Source organism: Peromyscus eremicus, chromosome 12, assembly GCF_949786415.1.
Source record: "Peromyscus eremicus chromosome 12, PerEre_H2_v1, whole genome shotgun sequence".
Taxonomy (NCBI): domain Eukaryota; kingdom Metazoa; phylum Chordata; class Mammalia; order Rodentia; family Cricetidae; genus Peromyscus; species Peromyscus eremicus.
The window spans coordinates 30,482,891-30,501,301 of record NC_081428.1 but is presented as its reverse complement, the minus strand read 5'-3'; the positions used below and the strand labels follow the sequence as shown (position 1 = coordinate 30,501,301).

The 18,411-nt window shown below is 35.8% G+C and overlaps 1 long non-coding RNA gene across 3 annotated transcripts in view; it reads right to left on the bottom strand.

Moving 5' to 3' along the window:
* Nucleotides 1-9,247: 9,247 nt before the first annotated feature.
* Nucleotides 9,248-18,411, bottom strand: part of LOC131922566 (uncharacterized) — a 30,287-nt gene continuing 21,123 nt past the window's right edge. Inside the window, exons 3-5 of one of the 3 annotated variants that reach the window (XR_009382322.1) lie at nt 16,069-16,118; nt 15,272-15,396; nt 9,248-9,449 (exon numbers count right to left, since the gene is read on the bottom strand). This is a non-coding gene — a long non-coding RNA (uncharacterized LOC131922566). The remainder of the gene's footprint in view (nt 9,450-15,271; nt 15,397-16,068; nt 16,119-18,411) is intronic. The other 2 variants (XR_009382320.1, XR_009382321.1) reach the window with 2 other exon arrangements.

Below are 18,411 nucleotides of genomic sequence, written 5' to 3'. Positions count from 1 at the left end.
TGTCGATGTAACCAATATAAAGTCAGAGTCAATTTAATTTGAAGCATTCTGAATCACCTTTCAAAAGAGTTTATATCAAATTGCAGTATTTGCACAAGGGTACAAAGCATGTTTGGTGAATGACATTTGACTATAAGAGGAGAAAGTAGTTTTTTTGTTGCTGTTGTTTTCTTTGTTTGTTTTTTCAAACACTCTCTTGAACTTGTGATTCTCCCCCTTTCATATGGCCAGGATGACTTGTGCACACTGGCTCATATTGTTTCAACTGAATTGCCAGGGTTAAGGTTTTCAAGGCAGAAATATGAGACAAGTACCAAATTTAAAATTCTCAGATTTAATCTCCTTCTAATTACTCCTCAGATATTTGACTAAAAATGAATAGGAAATAATAAAGTTCAGTCATTATGAATGATTAAGAATGCTTTCCAGGGCAGAGTTTCAAGATGACCCAAAAGTGTACATTCTTGGTCATCTATCAGGCATTTTCATTAATGTGTAAATTCACAAAAGAAAGACATTCTTTTGAGGAAGGTCTGATTGTACTTATGATAAAATGATGAATGTTAGTCAGAAAATCATAATACATACATTAACATTTCATTCTAATTTTCTTTTTGTATTAAAAATACACAGATAATGTACATAATTTATAAGTTGCACATGGGGCTGAATGTAGCATCACCACAATGAAGAAAACACATATGTCCATGAAATCCAAAAATCTCTTATGCTCAGTTACCTCTTCTCTGTTTTTGTGCAGTAGGAACAATTAAAAGGAGATCTTACCTGTATTTTTCTTTTTTCTTTATTAATTTTGCATGCATACACAAAGAAATTTGCCCTGCTAAGTCCATTTAGTGTTGATTATGTGTGTATGTTTTTAGGTCTGACTACTTGTAATTCAAAACTACTTAAGGGACTTATCCATAAAGAAGACTGAGCCTCCCCCTCTCAGCAATCATTAACTGCCTATAGTTCTTCATCTAGGGGTGGTGACTTCACTTCCCAACAGAGAAATAACTTTCAAACTTGTGTGTAATGTTGGAGCTCTGTATATTCAATGATTTCCTAACATATTTTTTCTTTTGGTTTTCATTTTAGAATTTAGGTATGTTCTATCATCACCAAAAGTGTTTAGAGACAAAAATATTGCTAAGTTTTGAGCCATAAGATAAGAACCTAAGACAAAAAAGTCAGTTGAGGACCTTTGAGGGGAGAATAAGAAAGGCAGCAAGACCTTCACGAAAAGCAGTCCGTCTACCATTGAGCTATATCTACCATTCAAAGTCTTCTTTCTTAAAAGTTTAGTTCTTTCCTCTCTAGAAGTTTAAGGGCTATCATATGTTGTCAAATACAAATAATAACTGGCTCTAATGGAAGAGTCTAAACCTTCGATCTCACTTTATTAAATGTACTCTATTGATTGGTTTGTAAAAACATTTAAATGAGTTTCCTTTATTGTTCTTTGTATTGTGGCCTACATATTCAACTTAATTTTAAACAAAGTATTATCATTTAAGCTATAAAAATAGGCAGGTAGCAGGAAAAATCCAAATGACTGTCATAATTTCATTTTTATAAATCTATAATTAACAAAAGAAGGGAAGAGAAAAGAAAAGGAAGGAAGGAAGGAAGAGAGAGAGAGAGAGAGAGAGAGAGAGAGAGAGAGAGAGAGAGAGAGAGAGAGAGAGACTGAAATTTTTCTCCAGGGGTACTGAGGAAGATGCCTAAGGAATTTGAAATGATGTTGGTAAAGTAATGGCCTGTATCACCTCCCAGGCTGTCAAATCCTAGACTGCACAAGACTAATAGTCTCTTATAAGACTTTCTTTCCGTGCTGCTACCCAAACCCAAAGGCGCAGAACACTAGCTATTTAAGGGCAAAGTGATAAAGACTCACTTACTTAGGTGGATAAGCTTTCTCAGGAGTAGCGTTTTGATTCTGAAACAAGTCACAGAACTCATTAACAGAACCAATGGCAGTGATAATAGACTATGACTATCTTTAATTGTCCCTCTGTTGTGTTATGCATTTCAAGGCCAGCTTTGAAATGAAAGCCCTGTCTGTGATTTAATGGCAGGATTGGAGTTTTAAAGTAAGATAATCTCACACTTATAACAAGATCAGTTCTGCCTGAGGCACAAGTCCTGACTCACCTTCAAAAATCTTTGTTGACCACATAAAATGCAAACACTCTAAGGCACTGATTACTCAAAATAAGGAAGTCTTCTCATCATTTAGCATGCAAGAACATTAGCTTTATTTTTCATAAACTATGAAATAAAATACTGGCTACATCTACTTCAAATATCAGCCTGGTATTAAAAAAAGTTTTTAAATAATCTCTACTGCAGTATATTGCAGAGGTTTTTAAGGCTGCCATAATGATGCACAGAAATATTTTAATATCAATAAGAGTACATAGAATTTAAATTAGCATATAAAATAGAAATTCATATTTAATAATACTTAAAACCGTGTTTGGTTTTAATATAAACTTCACAAAGTAAGATCATAAAGAATAATGTTTATTTGCGCATTGTCAGTTTTGAAAGCAAAATATCTTTCAGGCAAGTTTTTTCATTTTGTGAAGTAAAATTTAGAATTTGAAAGCATGAATAATCAGGAAGGCAATATAAAATGTGGTCCAGAGAACTAGATTCTGAAAATGCCCCATATATGCCCCCAGGGTGTTTAAATAGCTCATCTTGGACTTGTAAAAATTTTTTATCTCTGTGTCTGCCACATATGCCATGCATTATAGTCCATAGCATACATCTACCTGGACTTTTGTTTTTGCTTACAAAATGACAGGAATGAATGAAGTTGTTTAATTTTTTTGTCAGATATCTACTTAATTAAAATAGTGATGAGAACATACTTAGTGAAGTAATATTATATATATGTATATACTGCTGTGGGATGGTCTGTATGTCAAGTGTGTTGCTGATTGGTCAATAAATAAATCACTGATTGGTCAGTGGCTAGGTAGGAAGTATAGGCAGGACAAGGAGGAGAATAAAGCTGGGAAGTGGAAGGCTGAGTCAGAGAGACACTGCCAGCCGCCACGATGACAAACAGCATGTGAAGATGCCGGTAAGCCACGAGCCATGTGGCAAGGTATAGATTATAGAAATGGATTAATTTAAGCTGTAAGAACAGTTAGCAAGAAGCCTGCCATGGCCATACAGTTTGTAACCAATATAAGTCTCTGTGTTTACTTGTTCGGGTCTGAGCAGCTGTGGGACTGGCGGGTGAGAGAGATTTGTCCTGATTGTGGGCCAGGCAGGAAAACTCTAGCTACAATATACCTATGTGCTTATTCTTAATACTTTATATTACAGAATGCAGGAAGTGAAAATAATGGGCATATGCTAACAGGTCTTAACCTCTGGAGGAATCTGACCAGTAATGGGAAGATGACAGAGATTCAGAAACTTTACCAACTTTCTTTAACCTCTTTACCCTTTGCTCTAATCTTTTAAATGCAGGCTAATGAACCAAAACAACCCAAATGAAACTTAATTATAGCAAATTAGATAAAAGATCAAAACATTAGGATATAATTTGCTTTATTTCTCTCCCTCCCTCTCTCTCTCTCCCTTTGCCCCCATATACGTGTGTGTGTGTGTGTGTGTGTGTGTGTGTGTGTATACACACACATATATATACACACATTTGTATACACCCATGCACACATTTTTCTAACTTTATTTCTACAAATTCTTTTGAAGAAATGTTTTGAGGAATTTATATAAGAACCATTATTGCCAAGAATGACAATTAAACTACTCAATCTTTTCTATCCAGAGGGACTTAAAACACATATTGGGCTGAGTTCATTACCTGGCAATGTTAATAGTGTTCTGATGCAAATGTGTGTGCAGGTATCCCTAGTGAAATCTGATTTTGATTCCTTGGGATATATATCTAGAAACGGTATAGTAAGATAATATATCAGTTTTATTTTAGTTGTTTGAGGAGCCTCTATATGTATTTCCATAGTGGCCCAACCATTGGTGGAAACATAATGATGAAAAGGTAAATTAGGCTACTGAATTTTCTGTTTGGAAAACACTTTGTGATGCTAGGAGACAGCAATAACTCAGGCTGAATCAACGATCTTGCAACTCAAGTAAAAATATAATGAAAGAGAATGGTAGGACTCATCTGATATGAAATAACAAGGGAAGGCCACTCCTGGCATGAAGGCTATTTCCAGGCCCACCGCTTAGAAACATTGCTTACAATAAATATCCACAACATCTGTTTCTCACATGACGATCTTGAAATCCATCTTTTCATGTTGTTTTGCTGCAGTGATAGCTGTCTGGTCCTTTCCCTGTGACAAAACTTTCTAAAAGACATACTAGCCTATATTATACTGGGAAATTAGTAACTGATAAAACATATTATCATTTGAGTAAAGTATCAAGGTCTATTTCATAATACAACATATTGATACAGTAAATCAGTCCACAGACAGCAAAGTTTAGAGAAGTGTGGAGTAAAGAACAAATGAGGCATAGGACAAAACAATCCCTGGTAAGTTGAATTTCCATGAGTTTGATTGGTTATCCTGCATACTGTATGTACAGGTGAAAGACTGTATTAGTATTTACAAAAAGTAAGTATATTGTTAAATACAATTCTGGGATAGAGATAAAATTTGGAAGCCACTGAGTTAATTTTTTTTGCTATTGCAATGAAAATGGGTGAATCCTTTCTGTCTTCTCAACTTCTTCATATGAGGTTCATATAAGGAATATATTCAAAACACTTGGTAATATGGTCTTCATTTCATGAGAAAAATATATCTAACAGAAGTATTTTTCATTTACAAGAAGCTAGTTCACCATAAACATTGCAGCTCTCAGTGTCTTATAATTATTTTAAGATTTAGTTATGATTTTTATCTTATACATAAAAATGTTTTGCCTAAGTGCATGTGTGTGCACTGTATGTTCATGTGGTGCTCACAGAAGCTGCCTGATTCCCTGCAAATGGAGTAAAGGATAATTATAAATTTCCCTGTGAGGGTTGAAAACCAAACCTAGGTTCTCTGCAAGATTAGCAACTGTTCTTAACCACTAAGCAAGCCCTCTCCTCAACCCCCAAGATGTGTTATTCTTTGAAGTGAAGAATCTCCATAGACAGTAAATTTAAAAGTCCCTGCCCTTTCTTAACCAAAGAGTGGACTTGAATTTGTTGAAATGTTAGCCTTACTGATTCCCACAGTTTTAACACAAGTACAATAATAGATGTATGGGTAAAGAAAATGTTTTAAACATGTTTATTTTATTAATGCAATTTAATGCCTCTGTTAAGAGATCAATCATACTTAGAAAAATACTTGGTGATTGCTTAGTTTTTCTTTGTTTTGTACCATTGTTTCAAATTGTAGTTGATCCTCTGATAAAATAATTTAATGCTAATTAAATTTTCATTGTGCTTAAGAGAGCAGCCTGATTCCCTTGAGATGGTGCAAGACTCTAATCCCAGCACAGGCAGGCAGAGGCAACGGGATTTCTGTGAGTTTGAGACCAGCCTGGTCTCTGTAGTAAATTCCAGGTCAGGCAGTAATACATAGTGAAATCCTGTCTAGAGACACATGCCTGTGTGTGCATATGTGCACACACACACACACACACACACGGGGGTGGTGGTGGTGGTAAACAAAGAGAGGCTTGAAGTAGAAGAAGAACAAAAGCATTAACCATTGTACTAGTGGTAACATATAAATGGAGTTAAAAATTAATCCTAAGCATTGAGTAAAGAATCATTTTTGAAAACAAAAATTGTGATTATAATGAAATGTAAAAATACTTGACATACCGTTAAGTGTTTTAGGATTTATGTAAAATATAGATTCAACTTTTTCACAAATAGAATAACAGAATTAAAAATAACTATCTTGCAAAGCATCTCTTTGAAGTTAAACTATTGATACAGAGCTACTGAGGATAAAGCCTTTAATTCTTTCAGACAGTTTCTATGCAACTTACCATAGAATTGTCTTTCTGTTAATCATTAAAAATGTAGAAGGCAGACAAACCAATCAGGCAGAAGAGTAAAAAAGGTGATAAATGCTTTTCTTTAAAACAAACATAAAATTGGTAACTTAAAATATTAAACTGTCTTTAAGAGGATAAAGGAACTAAAATTTGTTTTGCAGAAGAAAGGATGGACATAAACATATTTTGAATGTTCCATTGCAACCAGAACAACAAAATTAGCTTATGGGTAGAGCACATGCAAAAAAGCTAAATGGTGCAATGTTAGTGTAAATTTTGTGGTTAAAAAGCATACCATTTGAAGTTATCTGATAATAGGTTCCTACTTGTTAGCTTACAAATCGTTATGAATTTCCATATATGAGACAATGAAGATGTTGAGGCTGTGAGAAAGTCAGGGCGACAGATATAAACATAAAGTAAGTATAAATATTGTCTTCATAAATATCGTCTGCTCACAAGTTCACTCTCCCATTGTCTAAGGCAGATTACCAAGCAGAGATGACTTCTAGCCTCAAAGCTTTGCTACACACACTTGGAATCACATACATTCTGTAGGCCTTTGTTTTAGTGGGGTCTAACTCAGACTCCTTTATGACCTGTCTTTTATTGAAACACCCTTGAGGGAAGTCACTCTGTCTAGTTCCTTTGGTGGAGTTTTTGCTTTCATAGTACTTAATACGCAGAATCCCTAGAGATGGACACACCAATTCTTAGAACTTCAGATTCTTGGATTTGTCATTGAACATTCTCATTGTTCAATGCTGAAAGGCATATATTTCAAATAGAGTTAGACGATGGCCTTGCCCTGAGTTGTTTGTGAAAATGTCAGATGTTTATAAATGGCTACTTGTTCTTCATCTCTCTAAAAACTTATGTTCCATAAGCCAATTCAATTGATCTGATATTCCATTAGTGATATGAAATTTGAAAGAAAAAAATCTGTAGTTTTCTTCTTATCACTTATCCAAGGCTTTTATTTATTACCTTACTCACTCAGTATACTGAAGCACAATGAAACAGATACAAAGCAGGTTTTATAGCACACAATGTAAACTCACCAAGTTGTAACTGAGGGAGATTTATGTGTGAACTCCATAAAAATGTTGCCATTTCAATCAGCTGGTGTCACCGAGAAAGACAAATTTAATACTATCTGTTAAAATACATGAACCTTCATGATTCTATTTAAACATTTAAGAGAGGTTAATTTCCCTAAACCTGTTTGGCATACCAATCATTTCCAGTGGCATCATAAGGGATACTTTCCTAGACTGGTGAAAATAACAAGGCTCACAACTAACAAGAGTGCAGACCTTTCTGGATTTCCTTGTTGTCTCTAACGGAATAGCATATTTATATAACTTTCAAAGTGCATTTGGTAAATCATAACTACTATTAGAAGAACAAAACCATAGGGCTACAACAATTCTTGAAATGTCATTCAGTGAATCATTTCATCTCAAGAAATCATTATTGTATCTAAACAAGCTCAAACATGTAGATATTTATGATAGTCTTAACTAATGAAATATTTGTGTATTAATGTGAAGACAAAGCTTGAATATGTTTCAAATCAAAGTAGCTGGGCTATATGGAAATTCACTGTGGCAGGGCATCTTCATCAGCATCTGTACGTTTTGGAGACTGGTTCAGAATCTTCATTGCTCAATCCCTGAACCCTCAATTCACGGAGAGCATTTTCATTTTGTGGCTGAATTGATCATCCTCTGGTCAGCACCACTTCCACTACTTTCTTCCTAAGGTTTGGAGAAAAACATTTGAATTACAGGGAAACACCAAATTTTCTTGGTAATCAAGACTATCTATACAGATTGCTCACTATACTTATCTGAGATGTAAGCCTTATTCTGCCCCGGAGAGTATATGAATTACTACCGTGTAGGGCAGCAAACAGCTCCCCACAAATGACACCTGGCTACAGTTCTCAATCAATCACTAGTGAAGAAATGTTCCATTAACTTTAGTATTTTGTTAGGTAAAGTGTGAGTGTGTGTGTGTGTGTGTGTGTGTGTGTGTGTGTATTTGGGAGTTCAGAGGTCAGAGTTGAGAGTCTTCGTTTATCTCTTGCACCTTTTTATTTGAAAAGAGGTCTTTTACTGATCCCAGCACTCACTAATTAGCTATATTGAATTGTTGGAGTTCATAGATCTGCCTTTTCCTGCTCCCCAGTGCTAGGGTACAGATGCACACAACTATGTTTAGTTTTTATACAGGTGGTGGGGATCCAAATTGAGGTCCTCATATTTGTGTGGCAGGCACTTTACTGCTTAATGTCTATAGTTTTGATCTGATATCTGCTCCCACCCCAGCCAAAATGTGCATTTGATGAAGATTAATTCCCTAGTAGTTATTGAGATGATTGGATGGATGATGAGGGTACAGATTTGATCCATTCATTAATCCATTGATGAATTTATGGCATAAGGAATTATGAGACAGAGCCATGATGGAAAAATTGGTCCCTTCAGATATGGCTTTAAGGGTATATCTTGCTCTTGGACCACCTCTGTCCTTCATGGCCTCAGCTCATGCTCTATATACCATCTTCTGCAGTCTCTGACATCATGTTTTTCTTCCTCAACAGCACAGGAACCAGGTAGAAGTGGACTGAAACATGGAAACGATGAGCCCAAACAGACTTTCTTCTTTTCAGTTCTTTTGCTGTCTTCCTTCTTTCTTTTCCATTTTCTCAATTCCTCTACCATCATTTCCAACATCAGTTTAGAACAAAGCACTTAGATGCAAATTTTTTTTTGTCTATTTCACCCACGTCTCTGTAACCTGGAATGGCTGGTATATCCCAGTTCAAGCCCATAAGTTTTAAACAAAACACTGGTGAAGAGAAATAGCAAGAGGGAGAAATGAGTGTTCCATTTATCCGCTTCCTTTCTCTAACTCCTTTTGTTTTTCTTTCTTCACAGGTGAACACACATGGACTCCTGTCAACCCATGGGGATGACAGGCAATATGATCAGCTTCATATGAAGAACATAGGATTTGAACAAATGAGTAAAGAACCTCGTGTTTGTGAGAAAATGATATAATATAATTATTTAAAATTTTACATATTGAGTTTTTATTCCTACTGCATGCACTAATAAAACTTCTCTAAAGGGAGGCAACTTTATATTCAAAGGGAAAGGATTCTCATTGAATAATATACAGGAAACATTGCAAAATTTTTTATTGAATAATTTTAAATCCCTAGTATTACTCTTCTTTCACAAGCTTCTCTTCCTGTATACAATATTTAAAAATATTCCCCATTAGACTGAATAATTCATTTTCTGTGCTCAGCTTGTGTAGTTGACACATAAACAAAAGGGGAGTCGTTTCCAACCAAATCTTCAATTTTCTTTTTGAAGCATGCTTCTAATGAGGCCTCTTGATTCATTTTCCATGTAAGCATACTGTTCCAGAAAAAAAAAGTGAACAGGTTCCCCTAGTGTGATTCCAAAATTCAGAACAGCATAGCCATATTCAAATTATTTCCCTAGGTCTATAGTGAAGAGCTTCACTTTGAACAGTGACTGAGACTGATTCATAATCCTTGCATAAGACCAAGTCAATCAAAATCTAAGAACGCACAGAGGGAGGGCTCATGACATTCTACTCCTATGTGAGGAGCTATTGGTATTTGATGGATGCCCAGGAAGAAGAGTAAGTTTTCTTCAGGAATACAGGGACCCAAGAGGTTACCAATGCTATTGTAGACTGTCTCATGCCCATGTACATTCAGACAGCATTAAATGGACTCAGCTGTTATTCAGAGAGAGAGAGAGAAAATTAGAGAGATAGAGAGGGAGAGAGAATACAAAATGGGAAGGGAGAAATGGTAGAAAGGAAAGGAATCTATGGGTAGGGAATAGTGGGTGGAATTAATCAAAACACATAATTTGCATGGGTGAATATTAAGTAAAAATTTTTTTTAAAGTATTACTTTGAGACATTTAGCAATACTGTCATTAAGAAATGAATGTGGGCCAGTAAAGTGGCTCACTAGCTCAAGGTACCTGCTTCCCATCTTGAAAACCAGTGTTCATGTCTCTGAATCCATATGGTGGTCAGAGAGAACCAAGTCCTCCAAGTTGTTCTCTGACCTCTGCGTAGTGCACCTCCTTAACCCCAGTAAGTAAGCATACAAAACAGTGTATCAAATGAGTATGCTAACAAAGGAGGGGCTACAGGCAATTAAAGACTACTAAGAGAGGGAAAATCACCATTCCTCAGAAATGAGCTCCCTAAGTGACTATCAATACAAAATGGTCAGATCTAAGAACATACATATACAATTGTTGTGCATATTCCTCTACACTGTGTAGATATAAGTCACTGTGATTGGTTTAATAAAAAGCTAAACAGCCAATACCTAGGCGGGGTTTTCTGGTCAGAGAGAATGCTAGGAAGAAGAAGGTGGAGTCACCAACCAGATGCAGAGGAAGCAGGAAAGCACTGTAGACAGTATGTACATGAGGTAAACGAGCCTCGGAGCAGCACATAAATGAATAGAAATGAGTTAAGTTATAAAACCTAGCTAAAAACAAGCCTAAGCTTTTGGCAAAGCTTTCATAATTAATAATAAGTCTTTGTGGCTATTTGGGAGCTGACTGGTGGGACAGAGAAAGTCTGATTACATACAAGCAACACTAAATGAACTTAGTTGCATTTATATATTTTTCTTTATATATATATATATATATATATATATATATATATATAACATATATGGCTATGTATAACAACAATAATTACAGGAAAAAAGGTCATGGATTTGAGAGAGAGAGAGTTCAGGGTAAATGTTAGAGTTTGGGGAGAAGATATAGAGAGAAATAGTGTAAATAGAGTACACATATTTGAAACTTAAGTAACAAATGTGAAAAGAAGGAAATGTACTAAAAACAAAGGTATAAGAATGTTGTATTAACTGCCTTGCATAATCTGCTGTTTCATATTTCTGAATGAATAATAATAATAAAGGAAGGACTTTATAGTTTATAAAAAGCAGAGAAGGAAGAGGGATCTAAAATATCTATAACAGTGTCTCACAGAATAAAAGTTTCTAGATGTGAGACACACAAAGCCAATCCAAGTAGCCACACATGAAAACATATTGTGGCCCTATGCAAGCTACAATTAATATGTCAACTTTAGATATAAGAGACTAGAGACCAAACTGTCAGGACTTGTAGCAGTAGACAGCCTCAGACTGGGATCAACGTTGTCTAGTTCAAAGGCAGAAATTCCTTCCCATACACTGATGGTTTGATGCTCCTTCCATGAGAAAAATGATCTCCACTGAGGCAAAAGAATAAAGAGTACATGGTCTTCTTCAGAGACTAAGACAAATGTCATTTCCAATCCATCTCACCACCTGTGTTATTACTCTATCATCAGGTAATTACTGAGTAAATATTTAACTTCCCAGATACTATGCAATAGAAAACAAAAGTTGATAACATCTTTAAAAAATGCAAACATTGTGGCATCTAAAATTAATAGAGGGTTTTTTTTTTTTTTTAGTATATCAGTCATTGATGGCATGCTCAACTCTAGGATACGGAGAAAAAGAATTTATGAATGTGTATACCTAACTTTATAGACAATACATGAACAACAGCTAGCATTCTTTAATAATCACCTTAGCCTTAGGCTCCTGATGGTTCAATGCATGTGTTTTTAAAGACATTCCTAATTTTTTCCACTTTTGGGAAAGATAATCATGTACTTTGTAATCTATAAAACCTAGCTCTATAAAACAACCACCTTTATATCTTTACATCTGTCAAATAAAACTAATAGGTTGTGAATATATATCACAATCAATCTGAAATAATTACATTGTTGTAATGATTTAAGACCAAAAATTTTAACTCTGAGGTGCATTTGTTGTTTAATCTACAACATTTCTAAGTGTTCAGTTTGCTTGTGTCCAGATAGATAACAACTGCACTGTGGATTCACTTTGCTATTGGAAGGCAGATGACTACACTCATTGATTTCCTTCTTGCTTTTTCTTTTATAACTGATAACCTATGTTTACTTACTAGTTCATTTCTTCCCCAGTGGGCATTTGGCAGTGAAGCACTGTTCCAAAAATAGTGAGTTGTCCTCACAGCAAAAATTGCAAAGACTCTTGATTCATCCCCTTTTCATCTGCAATCTATATCATCATGGCAATAACTCATGCCAAATCATAACCCACTGGCAGAAGACAAGGTTTATAAAGGAGGGATAAGGCACACATATTTAAAACAAACACAAGACATAGAAGTTATTGGTAGATGTTTAAAGAGGATGTATGGATCCTGAGGGGTCTAGATTAAAGAGTGGCAAATTAAGAGGAGTTTTTACTTGTTTTCATTTTATTGTTCTAGGAAGAATGCTTTAGTGGTTGTGGTAGGCACGGTAATGTCCTGTCCACTCCTAGAAACCACTCTTCTAGACATAAACATCCTAATGTATTTAACCATTGTATAGTCTCTCACTGACAAATGAAAATTTGTGTTGTAAGTAGAATTAAGTTATCTAATGGTAAACCTTAACAGCATGGAAGTTGCTTTGGCTTTCCTGGGTTACCACAATGAAACACCAGAGGTGTTTATTGTTTAACAGTGGTCTGTAAAAATATAACGGAAGAGTATGCTTGCCAAAGGAGGTGTAACTGTGGAGTTAGAGTGTTGCCTTAAGAAACAACCAATCTGCCATTGCTCACTTCCAAGACAATAGTAGAATTCAGAAGCCAAAGATCTTAGACAGCTTCTAAAGGCTGGTAAAAAACAAGTGAGTACTGATGTGGTGTCTCCAGATGTCACTCAGTCTAACTGAAGGAAAGTTCTATTTGAACCCAGTAAGAATTGTTTGCCATGTCTATCCTCCAAGTTTTTAGGAAAAGTACTTTGCATTAAGTCATCTGATGTTGTGAGATCTTTCCTTGGTAATAATTTAAAAAATAATGCAACTAGCTCTCCTTCATGAGCTGATCTTGAATATCCTCTCAAGGATCTCATGAGATGGTGCTAACACAGTACTACAATGAAACCATGGACCACTCTCAATAAAAAGTTCTTGAGAAATTTGCTGTTCTTGCAATAACTGAAGGAATAAATTCCTTAATTTTAAGAAGGAAAGAGACTGGCACCTTCCATTATATCCACTACACTTCATGCCATGTGTCTCTCAGATACATGTGCCTAGTGTAATCTATTTGCTATTCCAAAAGCCATCTCTAGGATGGTTATATCAGGGAGTGATAGATGACTGTGACTCAGTATTAATTTTTAGTGCTAAACTTGCTCTTAGCAGAAGAGTGCTGTTCACTGCAGAGTTACCCCACACCTGGAGTGGAAACAGTCTTAGCTTGGTTAGTTAATGAAGAGGTGCATAACAGGAACATTACCTGAAGTTACTACCATCATTATGGTCATCTGGGAGGTCTGTTGAAACTTCATTGTATTTAAGGTTCTTGTCCGTTCTGTTTCTTTTAACCTCCACTAGCCAGTGTTTAGAAAAGTCCCTAGAAAACTTACTGCATGTAACTCTCCTTTTGAGAGTCCATTTTTCAGATGGCTCTTCTTAAACAATAGCACTCTAAAACAATATGTTTGTTAATTTGTCTCTTCCTCTTAAGATCAGAGGAAACTTAAATGATCACAAAAGAACAAATGATGTTCTGTTAATATTACGTCAGACCTGTAAGAGCTCAAAAATGAAGCAGATCTCAACATTAGCTTTCAAGTTTTGTTTTTGTTATGTGTTTGCTTGATCATCTGTGTGCTTTTATTATTATGTGTGTGCATGCATACTAGCATGTGTGTGTGTGTGTGTGTGTGTGTGTGTGTGTGTGTGTGTGTGTAAGTCTCCTAATGATGGAATAGTTTGAGGAAGATTTTTAGTCTCCTCTGCTATGTGATTTGATCCACTGTGATGAGTTACCCTAGCTCTGCAGTAATAATAAGTTAACAGGCAGGCAGAATCAGCATGGGGCTGGATAGATAATAATGTAACCAATGCCATTCTGGAAAGCCAGAGAAGTTCTATGTGGAGGAGTTCATTTATTCACTTACTCATTAATTCATTCATTCACACAGGTCCACTAATCTAACAAGTGTCTGCGAAGAACTTTCTATATATTTGGAACTTATGCTAGCCACACTGCGAGTGAAATTGTGTTGAAGAATATTGTCAGTACCTCCGGAGATAGAGGGCATTGACTTGTAAACAGACACTTTTAACATCAGGTGACACACACAGAAATGTTGAAATAGAACAGCCCTCAGTTAGTAGAGCTGGAATAACACAGGCAGACTAAAAAGCAAATGCAAAGACCGAAACTTGAAAAAGAGGATAACATGGTATGCTCTGTAACCTACAGGTGTTTCAGCATTTCTGTAGGATAGAATTTAAGGGAGAGACAACATGAGAGAAGGGGAGATCTGGAGCTAAGTTGTGAAATAGCTTGTAGACTGATGGTGTTAAGAGTTTAGACTTTATTTGGAAGGCTGTAGAAAGAATTGCAAGATTTTAAACAGGCAGAGATATGATCACATTTGCCTTTCAGAAATATCAGTGTGAAACCAGTACAGAGCTCAGATCTGAGAGCAGCATCTGCAGCAGCCTCTGCTGCTGGCAAACGTGATATCATCAAGGCTGCCTGAACCCTGGTTGCTCTGGGCCTGCAGAGATTTACCGATACAGTTCTGATTCTGACACTTTTTATATAGGGTGCAGATAAAGAATATCAAAAAGTTCTAACCCACTGCGACATATATCACCCCATAAAATCATTGGGGATAGTTACTATAGTTTCTAAAGTAAATTGATGGGATAATTTGTAGGATAATTAAATTTGACTCCTCCGATCATGGAACTATTCTTTGACTAGATTACCAGAAAGCAATTTTGGCTCAGGACATGAGCTGTAAATTAGTAAGCAATGAATCTCACCCTCATTTCCATCAATGTTCTCAAATGATTTTCTTCAAAGACTCCAGGCATGAATGACCTTGGTAACATTAGCACAACATAGTGAGGTTTTCAGGGCATTCTGAAAATGCCATTGCTTTTAGACACTAGACAGAAAAAGCTATGTACTTCTCCAGAACTTTCTCTCCCTCAGCTTTGAAAAAAAAAGAAAAAAAATCTCAGACTATATTAGAGAAAAAGTTCTATTATCCCTGGAGAAGTTCTTATTTAACCCTTTTGTGAATGCTGACAGTAAATGAAGCTCAGATACCTTGTCTTACCAAGTGTGGAATGCTGTAGAATCCTGTGCTGATGTAGCCTTTTCTTACTAGTGTGAAGTTTCATCTTCTTCTTGTTTTTACCTTGGCTTTTGGTCCAATATCTGCCCCAATCATGCTGAGATATCAGACGAAGTGAGACAAACAAGAAACAAAATGAAAGGCTTGTCAATTATCCTAACACAACAATCTGGTAACACAGACTTCCCAAGAAGCCGAGCCTTCATTAGGTGAAAATTTATTGCAGAACAAAGAAATTAATTGTAGTAAAATATTTTAAGGTGTGTTACTTTTGTTTATGCTGCATTTGTTCAACTCTGTGAAGCTGTGATACTGTGCCTGCCTGTCTAAAACACCTGATGGTCTAATAAATAATTGGCCAATAGCAAGGCAGGAGAAAGGATAGGCAGGGCTGGCAGACAGAGAGACTGTATAGAGGAGAGAACTAATAGCCAGAGAAGGAGGAGGACATCAGGGGCCAGCCACAGAGTAAGAGTAAGATAAACAGAAGAGAAAAGAAAAAGCCCAGAGAAAAAAGGCAGATGAGATAATTTAAGTTAAGTAAAGCTGGCTAGAAACTGAGCCAAGCTAAGGCCGGGAATTCATAATTAAGAATAAGCCTCCATGTGTGATTTATTTGAGAGCTGTGTGGTGAGCCCCCCAAAAGACAAAACAAGAAAAAGAAAAAAAAAACATTAATCTTGCAAGAAATCCCCTAAAAAGAGATTTTGGGTTTTTTTTTTTTTTTGGGGGGGGGGGGGAGAGGGGCGGTAACACAAACTTTATTTACTTTCATATTTGATGAATCCTCCATATGCCAAAGAGGCCATGTAGTGAAGGCTGCAAATTAGATAACGATGCTGTTAGAAATTGAGTTCTCTCTGAGGTAGGGCTTAGGGGTAGAAAATTAGTCATTTGGCCATGACTTTGAAGGGAATACTAGGAATCTGGTTCCTGCTTTTTCTTCTGCTTCCCAGATCCCAGGAGGTGGGCAGCCTTGCTCTATCCCAGCATTCAGCCTGGATATCTCTCTTGCTACAAGGCAAAAGAATGGAGTTTTGAAGTAAAATCTCTGAAACCTTGAACCGAAATAAAACCTTCCTCCTTATCAATTTATTACCTCAGTTATTTTTGCTTTAGTACTGAAATACTACAATAAGTGTACTGTATGTCTGTATATACATATACTAAATTTATATGCATATTTAACACATATGTATGCAGTTGTATATACAAAATATTATTAGGAATTAATGGAAGATGAAAAAGTATACTGATATAAGCACTAATACAAGATACTATAGTAAAATCTATAATAATCTATATTTGGAAAAATGCAGATATTTTCTAGGCTGACTTGATTTTGAGCAAATTAATTTAAATTAATATTTAATGAACATATAAACTTCGTTACCTTTCCAGTGTTAAAGTGTACCATTGACATGGGGCATCAACTTTAACTATATTCACTTAATGTTTTATTGCTTATCAGATATCTACTAAAAAAATGAAAGTTAGTAAAAATCAGGGTAAGCCGGGCGGTGGTGGCACACGCCTTTAATCCCAGCACTCGGGAGGCAGAGCCAGGCGGATCTCTGTGAGTTCGAGGCCAGCCTGGGCTACCAAGTGAGTTCCAGGAAAGGCGCAAAGCTACATAGAGAAACCCTGTCTCAAAAAAAAAAAAAAAAAAAAAAAAATCAGGGTAATCTATACTAACTTAATACCATAGTGTTCTCATAAGTTGTCATTTTGGTGTTCATTTACAATGCATTTAGGGCTCTAATATAGACATACCTCTCTGTTAACTGAACATATATTTGCAATGTAACAGCATCAGGTTCCATTTGCTTCCCATTTTAGACTATCTGTAGACCTTATTCTATATATTAGTTATTCTAAATAATACTCCTGAACCCAATAACTATCCTGTATTTTAGAATTGCCCTTTCAACTGTTTCTCAGATATTTACACTCTGGTATATCCAGGCTTATTCCAATGAAAAATTAAACAAAAAAATCTTAAGTAATAATTATTTCCAAAAGTGTATTCACTACTATGACTATAAAAGTCAAATTTTATTACTGCAATAAAGTACCTGGGAAAATTATGTTATAAATCAAAAATGTTTACATATAGTTTTGGAAGTATGAAGTCCAGAATTGGACAAAGATCTCATTGATTTAACCTCTGGTGAGAATAGAAAATACAAGCACATCATAGTGGGAGCCAATGTGCTACTCTGGGAACAAGCCTTTAACATATCAGTAATTATATACAACATGCAAACCATAGCACTTTTGTTGACCCAGAAGGTCATATTCATGTCATATAGGGAAGATTTTTAACAAGACAATAACTTGATTCTCACGAACAAATAGTAAGTGCACCATATATTTTCTGCATTTCAATCACTTTTAAAAATACTTTTGGATTTTTACAGATTTATTGTTTGTTTGTTTGTTTGTTTTTAACACTCTTAGGAGGAAATGCTATTCTGAGCTGCCCCTCCATTTTATTTTTTCTCTTTGTATTATTAAGAAATTTTTATTCATTTTACATACCAATCACATATTCCCCTCTTCCCCCTTTCACCCCTCCAGTCTTCCACTGCAACCCAACCCCCACTCCCTCCTACAAGAAGGTAAGGCCTCCCATGGGGAGTCAGCAGAGCCTGGTACATTCAGTTGAGGCAGGTCCAAGCCCCTCCCCTTGCCTCAAGGCTGTGTGAGGTATCCAGACTTACTTTTTGCTTGCTGTATTACTTGAGTTTTTGCTAACATATGTATTATTATTTATGTTAGTTAAAATTAAACCTGTTAGAAAAGTAATCACAATGTATAATACTGATATTGCTGACAATATTCTTGATGTAGAACAAATGAATATTGGGATGCCAATGCATCCCTTTTGCATGTCTCCAGGAAAACATTTATGTTATATGCATAGAAAACTCAGTCTATTTATTGACTCATTCTAAAGGGAGGAAGAATAAAGTAGAAAAATGTTGGTGACAAAAACCAACTTTGATGTCAATAAATGACCTGCAGGGTTACACTGCACCAAGCCATGTATTAATCCTTAAATCACAGAGGCAGTAATTATGCTGATCACCCTTGTGGTTTGAAAATGAGA